The sequence below is a fragment of the Crassostrea angulata genome, chromosome 2 (assembly GCF_025612915.1).
Source record: "Crassostrea angulata isolate pt1a10 chromosome 2, ASM2561291v2, whole genome shotgun sequence".
Classification (NCBI taxonomy): Eukaryota; Metazoa; Mollusca; class Bivalvia; order Ostreida; family Ostreidae; genus Magallana; species Magallana angulata.
Window position 1 is genome coordinate 77,255,529 of NC_069112.1, and position 14,966 is coordinate 77,270,494.

General features: G+C 32.9%; 2 protein-coding genes and 1 long non-coding RNA gene across 6 annotated transcripts in view; 2 read left to right on the forward strand and 1 right to left on the reverse strand.

Moving 5' to 3' along the window:
- Positions 1 to 506, forward strand: part of LOC128170958 (uncharacterized) — a 2,761-nt gene extending 2,255 nt beyond the window's left edge. Inside the window, exon 3 of the long non-coding RNA XR_008241961.1 lies at positions 300 to 506. This is a non-coding gene — a long non-coding RNA (uncharacterized LOC128170958). The remainder of the gene's footprint in view (positions 1 to 299) is intronic.
- LOC128170918 (neurogenic locus notch homolog protein 2-like) overlaps positions 1 to 14,966 on the reverse strand; it is a 658,320-nt gene that overhangs the window by 397,541 nt on the left and 245,813 nt on the right. The gene's annotated exons all lie outside the window — the stretch shown is intronic.
- LOC128170934 (uncharacterized) overlaps positions 1 to 14,966 on the forward strand; it is a 278,519-nt gene that overhangs the window by 190,751 nt on the left and 72,802 nt on the right. The gene's annotated exons all lie outside the window — the stretch shown is intronic.

A 14,966-nucleotide genomic window follows, 5' to 3' on the forward strand; every position in this document is an offset into this window, starting at 1 on the left:
ATATATATATTTATATATATAAATATATATATATATATATATATATATATATATATATATATATATATATATATATATATATATATATATATATATATATATATATATATATATATATATATATATATATATATATATATATACCTGGGGTATATAACAAGGTGCTATGCCACAGTTTTACCTTACATTAGATCAGTTTAAAGATAGCATGAAAGCTTTTTGGCTGTGCAAAATCTTGTATATGATCATTTTAGTTTAAATATTAACATCTTCATTTCCTTTATATTTTACTCTATTAGATTTTGATGGCATCCACACCAAAACGCAGGAGGCGGAACAAGACAGCCTCGCATCCTCCCACAGAAACCCAACCTCAAAGCGGTCTTATGTCTCATGAGGACAGGGACACAATGATAAGGACGTACATGGCCTCTATCATCCCAACCATTGAAAATACTTGTCGACGCTATATGGATGAATACCCTCATGGTGAGAGCAATCCTTCATTGTCAATCCCCATGCAGACTGCAACTTCACAACAGCAATCAGCCGACACTCAACAAGCCTCTTCGCAAGCAGTAACACCTGCCCATTCCCTACTGCAAGAGATAACTTCTCAAGATATGCAGTTGCTTAATCAGAATACTGAAGGGGATTCACGCTCGGCAACTGGTTTAACATTGGGTGTAGATTCCAAAATTAGGGCAAAATTCCACGCCAATGAGTTCATCAAATTTGCTGTCCTGTTGCCAAATGATTTTGATCATGATGAGACAAACAAGTATAAATCAGTTGATAAAAATGGTGAGCTCATTTTTGTTAAGGCAAACGACAAGAGCCCTATCAAATCTATAATTAAATGGGTAGAGGCGTTCCACATATTTGTCGCAATCTATGCAGAAAAGTTTGCCCACGAAATTTGAACCTTAAAATGACGTACGCACACACTGTGCAAAGAATTACTGACTCGTGTGGGGACTCTGCTGCTTTAATGTATGATGAAAAGTTTAGGCGATGGCGCGAAAAAGAACATTCATTATGTGCTTGGGAGAAGAAAAATATTGAGCTATACCAAGAAGCTTAAGTTTCTGGACTAGATTTTAAAATCAACTACAAGAAACAGCCTTTTCGTGCCCAATCCAAGTCACATAACTACTGCTAGTCCCTCAACAATGTTGGCTCGTGCAGAAAAACCAACTGCCCCCATCAACATGTTTGCCAGTACTGTGCGGGAAAGCATCCGCGAAGACAGTGTCCCAATAGACCGAAACAAACCTTTGCGAAACAAAATGCTAGAAAACCAGCCAGCACCTCTAACCAACAAGGCTCCACTAAGTGATAGGGATATAAGTATCATCACACCAATTCAAGTCGACAAATTGGCCAGCTATTTTGACGGCTATGATCCATCTTTGGCCCAATTTTTAATTAGTGGGTTTACCTTTGGTTTTATAATCCCATATCAGGGGCGACGTGCTTTTAGAATTTCTAGAAATCTCTCTTCTTTGAACAATAATGATGGAATCCTTCAAAGTAAAATCAGCAATGAGTTACGAGCACACCGTATAGCCGGTGTAACGAAGAATTTCGACCCGGGTTGAAAATTGACCCGGGGGTCATTTTTCCACGTTCAAAAATGAGACGAAAGGTGTTGATTAAAGACCCTAATCCGTTGAAAATTGACCCGCATCGTGGAATTTTGATCATAAAACCGGTTCAAAATTCAACAGCAATGAAGCACAAAATAACGAATCAATATTATAACTTGAGTTTATTTAATTAAAAATTATCAGTTTATACATATTTATTCTTTATATTTATATGTTGCAACGGGGGGGGGGGTGTGAATGAATGGGTGTGTTAGACTGGTTTTTCGGGTTTAAGTGAGTGAGTACGCATGTCCGTTTGCATTATCGAATTTTTAGCACGAACTTTGATTTAATATCACGACGCCACCAAAGACAGACGGTTGAATTATGAAACTTCATAGCTTGTCAACCCGGGTTGACTATTATCTTAGTTCATATTGCTGTTATACTTGGTGAGTTATTTTAATCAAATATGTGTAATTTAGATATTATTTAACTAAAGATAAATTCAATGAGTGAATGTAGAGAATGAGAGTGTTTTAGTAATATTATAATTGTATATGATTATAGATCACCTAGCTGTACTTGAGGAAACCATTTATTCGATATACAAATACAACAATAAATATTCAGCTCATTTCCACAAAAGGCCTTGGAGTTTCCTAATTGTTCCCAAATGTAGCCCAGAATATTATATATCAGCTACCCCTTGACATATACATAATTACACGTTAAAATATTCAATGTAGTTAAACTCCATTTTTTGAATTCGCTGGAGAAGTGTACAAATGTAAATACTTTATAAATTACAATACATCATATTGTTTAATTTTGGTTTTACGTTCACTCAGTAAATTGAAACTTTGATATTGTTCATTGCAGATTTTCTGGGTGTGTGCAAATACAAAATTTAGAGTATGTCATATTGAGATTTTTGTGCTCGCACCCACTCAGTTTGTAAAAACTGTGATTATCTGAATTTTGTATTCACACCTATCCAGCCAATAACAGTGTACAAAATGAAGATATGCTAACATGTACTCTTTCATGAACAATGCTGCAGTAACTATATCTTGAAAGCCTTTTTTTTAAAAATTTTATTTGTTACGTAGTTATTAGGGTAACTAAATATCATCAAATCGCTGATTTTTTTTTTTAGGCATGGAATCTGTAGCAAGTTAACAACCCAATTTTTGTACAGGATGACAATAAAATAATTTTGCTTTAATAGTTTCTAAATTGCTTTGATTACAAAAATTTATCATAAATACTAACAGTAATTGTTTTCGTCAATAAATAGGTAAATTGCATTTTTTGAATAGAAATATGTAGTAGTAGATCATACAACAGCGTTGGAGTAGATGGTTGACCTTCCTATCACAGCCACCTACATTATTAATTCAATTTAAACGTGTTTTATTGAACTGAATGTTCAAATTATTGAATGGATTGGATAAGAGTCATAGCCTATGTAAACTCTTTCAAACATATAAAGTCAAAAAGAAATTATCTATAGTCATAAGAATATAGTATTACAAGTTTACAGAATATAATTGATATTATGTGCATATAAGACAGGGGGTACTTGTATATTAAATAATTATCTGAATATTTATCATATATGATTGTATGACATATTGTCGGTAGACATGTTGACTTACACCTACATTAACAAACCTATCACCTTCATTTATACTTGCAGGGATACAAACATAAGAATGACATTTTCATGATCCAGCCCATTTGAAAAGAACTGTTAATAAAAGGGGACTATATATTAAGTAAATATACATGTATAATACTTAAATAGGTTTAAACCGTGTAACCTAAGAGAATCAAAAACGCTTTGGAGCTCTAATATAAACATAGACATGGGAAACAATTTTACAATTTTATCTAAAATCTATCTAATGAAAAATCAGAACTACCATAAAGTATATAGTTCATATAAAAAGGAACACTAATGTCAATAATTTGTTTAAAAAGTTCTTCTCTTTGTTGAGTATATCTTGGATATCCAGGGGGAAAAAATCACATTTCCTTCAGATTCAGACCTACACTATAAACATCGACCCCCATCAGTTTAAAAATCCTTAAAGTAAGCTTTACTAGCTTTATTCCGTAATTGACGTAAAATAATATTTCCTATTGCCTTAACTGAAATTTGTGTAAGCTTTAGGTATATTTTGTTTTTTAAGTTTTGACTTAAAGAAAGATAAAGTTGATGAAATTTTCTTTCCTGCATGAAGATTATTCCTTAATTTACATGTAGACGGAGCAAAGCTCGACCTAAGATTATATGTATGTTCAGCTAGAAAATATGATTGAATTCAATCTAACATATCTTGTGGTGCTAAACCATTTATAATCTTGGAGAATATAATTTGTTTATGTTTATCCCTTCGAGATTGTAAGGTTTCCAATTTATGCTCACAATATAAAATAATTTTAGAAGAATTAACTCTGATCCCTGTCACTGTCCTGGTTGCTTCAATTTGTACATGTTTAAGCAATTCGGATTTTCACAACATCACCATATTCCAGTCTAGGTCTGATAAAAGCTTAATTTTAACAAGTGTTTATATATCAATTGTATGCTTGAGTAATCTTAATATATTCAACTTTTTGCATGCCTTTTCATGTATACCATTAATTTAATTAGATCAACAATCCTCCGACTGAATATTTAGATGCAAACCTACTTTTTAAAAAAAAATTGATAACATTTTTGCTGTATGCTATATATATGTTTTTAATTTTGAGGAAATATATTACGTCAGTTGCCTGTGTTTCTAATTTACTGGTAATTAATGGAATTGAAAACTCAAAATGATAGAAATGAATTGCATTTTTTAAAAAGAACTATGACTGCATATGCAGATAATTGGATGGTGCTTCAATAAAGTTAATCCGACAAGTTTTTGAAAAAATATTGTTTAGTATATATGTATAATACAGTATACATAAAAAAGGTAAAAATATGACAATCAATCATTTATTTTTTTGTCAGAGATGCTGACGTCTTCAAATTAAGCATAGGTATCTGACATTATATCCTTTTGTCTTGATATAAATATGTATACCCTTTACTCAATAAAACATTATAGAGGTTATATTTTCAATTATTAGAAAATACAACGCCAGGTGCTTGTCGAATAGAGCTCTGTTGAATTGCCTTAAAAGTGACAATAACGGCAATACATTTGTTAGATATATTTATCAGAGATTATGACAAGTTGAAACTTAAAATTCTGTCACATGAGGGAATAAAAACCATGTCATCTATGTCAAAAAGTATTCTAGCCCTACTCGCCTGTTCCATTCCGAAGCAAACGGTCATCTTCTTAGTTTTATTTACATAGTATAGTAATAATAAATGGATATCATATTTTCAGTCTCAAAATTAAATAATTAATTGGACCTATCAACCTTAAAGAAATTAGCCCGTCCGCATATGTATCGGACAGTATGAACATTTTAAAACTAAAACTTTCAAATATGTGCATGATGGTACATTTAAACCGTATAGAGTAAGTTCCAGTTCAGATAAAAACTCTGAGGTTGGGGTCAATTCTCAACAGGATCAATTTTCAACGTGTCGATGTCATCAGAGTTTAGAAAAAATCTTTCTCATACCGTTGAAAAATGACCCCGGGTATAAATTTCACGATTTTGGTCTCAATTTTCAACGTTGAAAAATGACCCCCTGGGTCAATATTCAACGTTGAAAAATGACCCCCGGGTCAATTTTCAACCCGGGTCAATATTCTTCGTTACACCGGGCCTTACCTAAATCCACCATTTCCTTATATACAAGTTTCATCTCTTGGATTGGTACCCAAAAAAGTTGTCGGTGAATTTCGTTTGATACATCATTTATCTTATCCTGAGGGTATGTCTATAAATCACAACATACCTAAAGATTTGTGTACAGTACGATATCAATCAGTGGAAACGGCTATTAATATAATTAGACAATTGGGAAGGGGTGCGTTGTTAGCAAAGACATATCTTGAGAATGCTTATAAACAGATCCCTATTCATCCAGATGATTTCGAACTACTTGAATTCATGGTAGACAATATGTATTACTACGACAAAACATTGCCTTTTGGACTCAGCTATTCATGTAATCTTTTTAAAAAATTCAGCTCGGCTCTTCAATGGAACCTTGAAACAAAATTCTCTGTTATACAATGCGTGCACATCCTAGACGATTTTCTCTTCCTAAGTGAACTCCACTCGTCAATATGTTACAGTGCTCTGCTTGTCATTTATCAACTATCTAATGACATTGGCTTACCCGTAAAATCAGAAAAAAAACTGTTTACCCCACCACAACTCTCACATTTTTGGGCCTGGAATTAGATACCTTGAACTTCGAAATTCGATTACCTCAAGATAAATTAACTCAATTGAAATTGGAAATTCAAAAATTCAAAGCAAAGCGTTCTGCAACTTTGATGGAACTGCAATCTTTAATTGGTATGCTCAATTTTGCTTGTAGTGTAGTTCCTCCTGGTCGTACTTTTTTAAGACGTCTTATAGATCTAACAATTGGCCTCAAAAAACCATATCACCACCATCGACCGAATCTACAGGCACAAGCTGACCTGCATGCCTGGGGGTGTTTTTGAACCAATTCAATGGCAAAGGTTTTTTTTCCTTCTGGCATAATCAATTCTTCATCTTCAGTGCATTTTTTTACTGATGCTAGTAATGCCGGATTTGGATGCACCTTTCGCACAAAATGGTTTTACTCCGAGTTTGCTCCTGAATGGTTAAAGTACCACATTTCAGTTAGAAAATTTTTACCTATTGTCATTGCATTAGAATTATGGGTACTTCTTCTGAAAAACTGTATCGTTGTATTACATTCTGACAATATAGCAGTTGTGCATGTGATAAACAAAACTACATCAAAGGACCCAAACCTAATGCAATTGATGAGGCGTTTAATGATTTCTTTCATTGCAACACAACATTCATTTCCATGCCAAACATATTCCAGGAATTTCTAATACGGCCGCTGATTTACTATCTCGCTTGCAGGTGAAAAGATTCAAAGCCCGCTTTCCACATATGGACAACGAGCCAACTCCAGTTCCTCCAGCATTTGTGCGGATTTGACTGAAACAGCCATTTTTTTAGTCCGCAACTCATTGTCTGAATCAACATTATCAGCTTACAAATCAGCTTATTTAACCTACAACTATTTTATTGAACAATCCTTTCAACATAACGCATCTCCTCTACCACCCTGTCACTTAGTTTTATTTTCCAACTTGGTAACTACACGGATATTACACAACATTTCACCATTCGTAAAATGCTTCAGGGATTCCGGAAATCGAAACCATCATCTGACTCACGGCTATCTATTACCCCAACAATTTTGAAGAAAATAATTCATGCTTTGGAGTTTAGTACCACATCAGCTTTTACTAAATCCCTCCTCCGGGCCATGTTTACCTTAGCATTTTGTGCTTTTTACGAGTAGGAGAGCTTACCAAAACAAATGCTCCAACCCAGCATTTTCTTCTTTTTGGATATATCACGTTAGGATCCAATAGTCCATGCAATAGGTATATACTAGTAGATATAAATATACCTCACTTTAAGCATTCTAAAGCAAACACAACTACTCTACGCCTGCAGCAAAATACGACAGATCCTTTAGTTTGCCCATGCCAAGCACTTCTACATTACCTAAATCTTAGGAAACATTCCTCACCATCAGAGCCGTTATTTTCCTTCATGGATGGTTCGCCCATCTCGCGTCAATACTTCACACAGCAACTGCGTTCGGCTTTAGCTTTTTGTAATTTGGACTTGCATCTTTACAAAGCTCATAGCTTCCGCATTGAGGCTGCTACTACAGCTGCCTCTCAGGGGTTTTCGGAATTACAAATTCCGAGCATGGGTAGATTGAACTCTGGTGCTTATGAAAAGTACATTAGAATCCCAACACTTAAGTTTTGATTGACATTCGTTTGAGTTTTGACATTTTTTAATGGACAGTGAAGACAGGGGCTTCACGATCCTTTTTTTCTAGGAACCATTAGACAGGGGCTATTGGTTGTGTTTTGAATATCTGTGCCATTATCCTACGTTGAGTCAGGGGCTCAAACAGTCAATTTGCTTGTACATGTTTTGTCTTTTGTAATAATAGTCTTTATGTTGTAACCTTTTTTTAGTTTTTAGTTAATATCAACCATTAGACAGGAGCTACTGGTTGTCTTTTTGACTTATCTTACTTTTAGTCCGGGAATAAAACACTCAAATTTGCTTGTACATGTATGCTTTTTCTAAAAATAGTCTTAATGTTGAAGGGTGTTCCATTTTCCACAAATTGTTATTTTGTTATAACTTGGTACAATTTTTCTTAATCATGCACTGACATTTCTGTTCAATTTCAATGTGGTTTTTAGATATGGGGCGTTAACAAGATTGTCTATATTTATATATATACAGGTATATAAACCTATCGATGAGTGATATAACCTATCTTGTTAAGGTGGCAGATGAACACCCCATATCTTTACTTATATACGAGATACTTTATTATCTATTTCTGCCAAAGGTCTAAAACTTTTACAAGTCTCAATCTCAGGATACTTTGTGATATTTTCAAGGTTTTATGTATGAATATTGTTCTTCGAGTTTTATGTCATTTATTTGAGGAAATGCCTATTTTCTACTTGTCACATCACATCACTTATTCTTCATTTCGTATTATATTATACTGTGACTTTGACTATGGCAGTATGTTTCATGCAACTTTTAAGCTATGTATTCTTCAATAAATGACCTGTTTTATTATTTACGAAAGAGTTGAGTTTTGCTACGTAATAGTATAGATGTGATAAGGCAGGCATAAAACACATTGATGTCCATAAATAGTTCATGCATGTTGACCACTTTATTTGTATGTTTTGTTTACAACGTGGTATTGTTTTCCACTACTGTGTATTTTTAGTTTAGGCATGCGCAGTGGCAAGTTATGCACATAAGCTAGTCTGCGCATGCGTAGTCATTGTTCATTTTGTAAACATCCATGATTGTCCACGGTTTGCCACCACCCTCCCCTCCACCTTTTTATTGTACATCATTTGTAAGGCAGATGAACACCACATATCTTTACTTATATACCAGGTTCTTTGTTATCTATTCCTGCCAAAGGTCTAAAACTTTTACTAGTCTCAATCTCAGGATACTATGTGATATTTTCAAGGTTTAATGTGTAAATATTGTTCTTCGAGTTTTATGTCATTTATTGTCAGGATACTTTGTGATATTTTCAAGGTTTTATTTATGAATATTGTTCTTCGAGTTTTATGTCATTTATTTGAGGAAATGCCTATTTTCTACTTGTCACATCACATCACTTATTCTTCATTTCGCATTATATTATATTGTGACTTTGACTATGGCATTATGTTTCATGCAACTTTTATGCTATGTATTCTTCAATAAATGTTTTATTCTTTACGAAAGAGTTGAGTTTTGCTACGTAATAGTATAGATTTGAGAAGGCAGGCATGAATAAGCTTTACAATCCATAAAGCTTTTGAATGGTTTTTTGTTCAATTACATTGTAGGTTTATATCTCACTCAATACGTTTTTCTTAACTCTCCCTAAATTTATCTATTAAAGGAAAAATATATACTGTTACAAAAATTTAGATTCTCTTTATTTTATTTTTAACGTCAATGTACATGTTTAAATACGTCAGAACTGTAGTTTATTTAGACTAGTTATGTTCATCAATTAGTTATGCCTTTTAAAACGTTTCTATCAAGCATAATTATTTAAGTAATTAAAATCAGCATTGTTGTTTTTGAATAAGAGATAAATATCACCTTGTCTATTGTTGTGTTATATACAATATTCTTTGCATTCTGTTTTTTTCCTTCTGCAGCATTCAAAAACAATATAGTTTTATTGAAAGTATCAATTACTGTTCAATTTTCTATTTTTCCTCAATCGTCCAGGACCTATGAACTATACAATGAAAATATATAATATGCTATGAGACATTGCTTTCATGCCAACGGAGTGGCCTCAATGATAGTCCTGCCAAGTCACAAATCATACCAGATTCCGATGGTAATGATTTATTAAAAGTGCATCCCCCAAAAAAGTTTTATAATCATTTTTGCAAATGATAATTCGGTCTGGAAAAAGTCTGTCAAGGACAATTTTGATCAGATGACTTGGCAATCAATATTTTTTGTGCTGTTTGTTTATGTTGTTGTTTGTAAGTTTGGTGTTTTTTTGTTTTGTTTTTTTTTAGTGTTTTTTTTTTTGGAGGGGGGTGGGGCAGGCATTGAATTCACTTGACACTATTCATTCAAGGATCACTTCTAGTGTAACGTGTGAACATTTAAGTGGCGTGCACTTAGAGTAACGTATACTTCCGGTATTGGTTTAGTAGTGAAATATAACGTTTATGAATGAGTTTAACTGTAAAAGTGTCGTTTTCTCCATAAAATAAAAAGAAAAGTGGAGCAATGTAATTCTCAATGACTATTTTCATTGAGAAATTATAATGTTTGTATATATATGATATACAATCTACATTGACATTATTGATATTTATTTACTTATATATAATACCTCGGACTCTTCGTTTTCATAAACATTTCTTTTTTGGGAAGCTCAACACCTGAATAAAGCTACTTTGTGTTTGCCATGTTATATGAGCTAATGCAACAGTGTCCCAGTGTGCAACATTTAAATTTATGTTCTAAATAACAATGTCCCAGAGCGAATTTTGTTGATATTTATCGCCGTAAATATTGTTCTACAGTAAGGTCAAGCATATCTTTTACAACATACGCAGTCGTAAAACACAGCATTGAAATCGTATAGCTATCATCGGAATCCCATACCATAGCATACAATCTCATTCACATTGCAGATTGGTCGTAAATTTTGGCTTCTTATTATTCTATTACAAAATATGTGTAACTCTTCTGTGTATGGATGCGTTTTGTTCAAATCTCATAGCGTTGCATTGAAATATCATAGTATCTCAATAAAACTGCATATTATAGCATAGCAAAAAAATGTAAAAGTTATGCATGAAATGACTGTAAGACAAATGCTTAGTCACACAACTGTCCTTATTTACCACACATCCTACTAACTGGAAATCTATTTGTATGTCTCCAACATTTATATCAAAGAGGACTCCATGTCTCAGGAACAATAATATAACAAGAAACACCATACCTGCTGTCTGTACCACCACCTGTCCTGTGCATTAACAGTGTGTTATTTAATACAACGATAAACTGTCAGGAGTTATCTTCCATGACGAGTGTTCTCGTTATATACATAGTGCTCTGTGCAGTAGATGTGTCTTGTATGTAGAATATATTGTTTGTATATTGCACTCATATAATAACATGTCGATATTAAGATATCAGTGCTACCACGCAATGTTGCATTTGTAGAAAAAAAGATTAACAATATATAATGATTACAGGAAAGAAATATATTCAATGTACACTGTACATGTATATGTTTTTGTCAGAAGAAAAAACGAAAAATATATCTTCTTGTATTGATAATTCACAAAGTGGTTTGGCGTATCTAACGAATTTGACTTATAAAATCAGAGTGGATACTCAATATTTACATAAATAATTAGCTACATATTATACACATTTTACACATCCGTAAATTTACAGAAGCAAAGTTCATACAAATGTATTCTTATCTGGCCTACACACGGAAGGGTTTCACTGACATTTACTTTTTTTGACTTTACTTGTTCTGGTTAATAGCACTTATAGAGTTTTTAAAGTCTTTGAAAGTAACACAATAACACAGGGAAGGGTACATTGAAAATATATAAGCAATGAAGGAAAGCAATTGGAGGCAAACCACATGCAGTATGACATCAGAATGCTAATACATGTTTCCAACAAAGTATTAAGAAAACATGAGTAAAACTCATTTAAGTATGAACAGATAAGGCTAATGTAAAAATATAAACGATAGTATTCTATTTCAAATTATAACTGAATTTCTAAAACATCAAGTGACCTCACTCTTAAGCTTAAGCGTAGAATATAGTTTCAATACATGAATTCATGCAGTAGCTCTACACTCTATTCTCATATCAAATTAGTTGAAATAATTTAGGAATTTTAAAGAAATATATTTTGCAACACCGAGGCGTAACCAATTTTTTTTGGTTTTTTATTTTTTGTTTTTGTTGGGGGGGATGCATTCATTTGACACTATTCATTCAAGAATCACTTCCAGTGAAACGTGTGAACATTTAGGTTGCGTGCACTCAAGAGTATATTTCCGGTATTGTTTGAGTAGTGGACTATAACGATTGTGAATGAGTTACAATGCTGTCGTTTTATCACTAGAATAATGAAAAGTGGAGCATTGGAATTTTCAATGACTAATATCATTGAGAAATTATAATGTTTCTACATATTGTTATACAACCTACATTGAAATTGTTAAGTATTTACTTATATTGTACTTCGGACTCTTCGTTCTCATAAACATTTCTTTCAGGTAAGATAACTACCTGACTGAAGCTACACTGTGTTTGCTTTGTTATATGAGCTAATGCAACATTGTCCCAGTATGCAACAGTTGAATATATGTTGTAAAGAAAACAATGTCCCACAGCTAATTATGTTGATATTTATCGCTGTAACTATAGTTCTACAGTAAGATCAAGCATATCTTTTACAATATACGCAATAGTAAAACATAACATTGAACAAGTATAGCATGCGTTGAAATCCCAAACTATAGCACTGGAATCTCATATCATAATATACAATCTCATAGATTCTTATTTGTCATATCATGCCATGGTAGGCTATATCATAGCATAGCATACACCATGATTTTAACTCGGTTTTGAATAACTTTATTTCAAAGAATAAATGTTCACATTGCAGGTTAGTGTTTAATTATGGCTTCTTATTAATCCGTTTCAAAATGCTTGAAGTTTTTTTGTGTATGGATGTATTTTGTTCAAATATCATAGCATTCTCATAGCATATCAATAAACCTCGTATCATAGCATAGCATAAAATTATAAAAGATATGCACGAAATGACTGTAGGACAAAGCTAAGTCACACAACTGTCTTTATTTACCACACATCTTACTCACTGGAAATCTATTTGTACGTATCCAATATTTATATCAAAGAGGACTCCATGTCTCAGGAACAATACCATTACAAGAAACACTGTACCTACTGTCGGTACCACCACCTGCCCTGTACATTGACAGTACGTTGTCTAATACAACTATAAACTACCAGGAGTTATCTTCCATGACGAGTATTCTCGTTATATACAGAGAGCTCTGTGAAGTAGAGATGTGTGTTGTGTGTATTGTTTATTGATTGTATATTGCACTCATATAATAACATGTCGTTTTCGATATTAACATATCATTGCTACCACACAATGTTGCATTTGTTGAAAAAAAAAAAGATTTACAATATATAATGATTACAGGAAAGAAAAGTATTCAACGTACACTGTACATGTAAATGTTTCTGTCAGAAAAAAGAAGAAACAATATATCTTCTTGTATTGAAATTTGACAAAGTGGTTTGGCGTATCTAACGAATTTGACTCCTAAACTCAGAGTGGATACTCAATATCTATATATCTAATAGCATTGCATTGAAATCTCATTGCATCTCTATAAACTGCATATCATAACAAAACATTGTAAAAGATATGCATGAAATGATTGTAAGACAAATGCCTTGTTACACAACTGTCTATATTTAACACACATCCTGCTAACTGAAATGATATTTGTACGTATTTAATATTTATATAATAGGGGACTTCATCTCGCAGGAACAATAACATTACAAGAAACACTATACCTGCTGTCTTTACCTCCACCTGTCCTGTATATTGACAGTGCGTTATCAACTTCAACGATAAACTACCAGGAGTTATCTTCCATGAAGAGTTTTCTCATTATATACAGGGAGCTCTTTGAAGTAGATGTGTGTTGTGTGTATTGTTTATTGCTTGTATATTGCACTCATATAATAACATGTCGATATTAAGATATCAATGCTATCACGCAATGTTGCATACGTAGAAAAAAGATTAACAATATATAATGATTACAGGAAAGAAATATATTCAATGTACGAGGGTTGTTCGGAAATTATTGAGAAATTTACTCTTATTTCCTTTGAGAAAAAGATAAATCCTTGAAATTTCACCAAAACGTACACCAGGATAAAGTTTATCAATGTAAAAATGTTATTGTCCATAGCATGACTGGATCATTTCTGGTAAGCTGACCAAATTGCCATCGCCCAGTGACCTGGCGCAACTGTAAACTTACCGCAATGTCATTTTGACGCTTCTTATTGTTTTATAAACCTAACAAACAAAGAGAAATTAGAATTAATTCTCCATTTCTCATCTTTTTTTACATTTCAAGATGTCAACATCCGCCTATTCCTTCCATACTTGATTTTGTTAAAAAAATCGGGCCATTTCTAACTGAAAGTCAAATTACTGTGAAATGTCTCCTACATAGATCCTGTGTACATATTTTAGAACTGTTTACATCAGTTAGTGTGTAAAAAGTATTTGATATTTAGTCACTTTGTCTGAATTCTAGCTAAACAATTAGCGAAAAAAGACGATAAACTGAAGTTCTTTATCCCTTGCCGTCGTATAGTGTTTGTTAAAGCAGTTGGGTGGTATTAAAAGGTCTTTTTCCGAAATTACCATTGATTTGATGTATCTTCACTGCGCCGCTTTGGCGTGAAATTTCTATATACCGTCGTTTTCAAATTACTATTGCTTGGTAAATATATCTGTACCATATCCGTATTTCAACTCAAACACTCGTGAAACTTGATCAAAAGTTAGTCACAATAAATAGCAAAATGAACAAATATAATCTTATTTCTTTTAGTATAAGCTGTAAGTTTGCGGACACTTAGAAAGACGGTGTTCTAGTTTTCTTATTATCCGAGTTTATGCTTGCGCCGGGTACCCCACCACCGATTTGGTAATCTACCGTTGTAAACAAAATATTAAACATTTTTTAAATATTACTTTCTTTAATTACTGTGGAATCATCGTGGTGGCTCAATTTTCGTGGAATTCGTGGGTACCTCTCAACCACGAATTAACATCATCCACGAATTAATAAATTATTGTAATAAAGTCATATTTCCTTTGTAGGTTTCAGAGAATACACGAAATTACGTCCCCATGAACCTGTAAAATTTAAGCAAGACATGAAAATTGGCCCCCACGAAATTTAATGATTTTACAGTATTTGTTAATGTTTTTGTTCAATGTTTATGCCTATTTTCATCATAATTCGTAATTTAG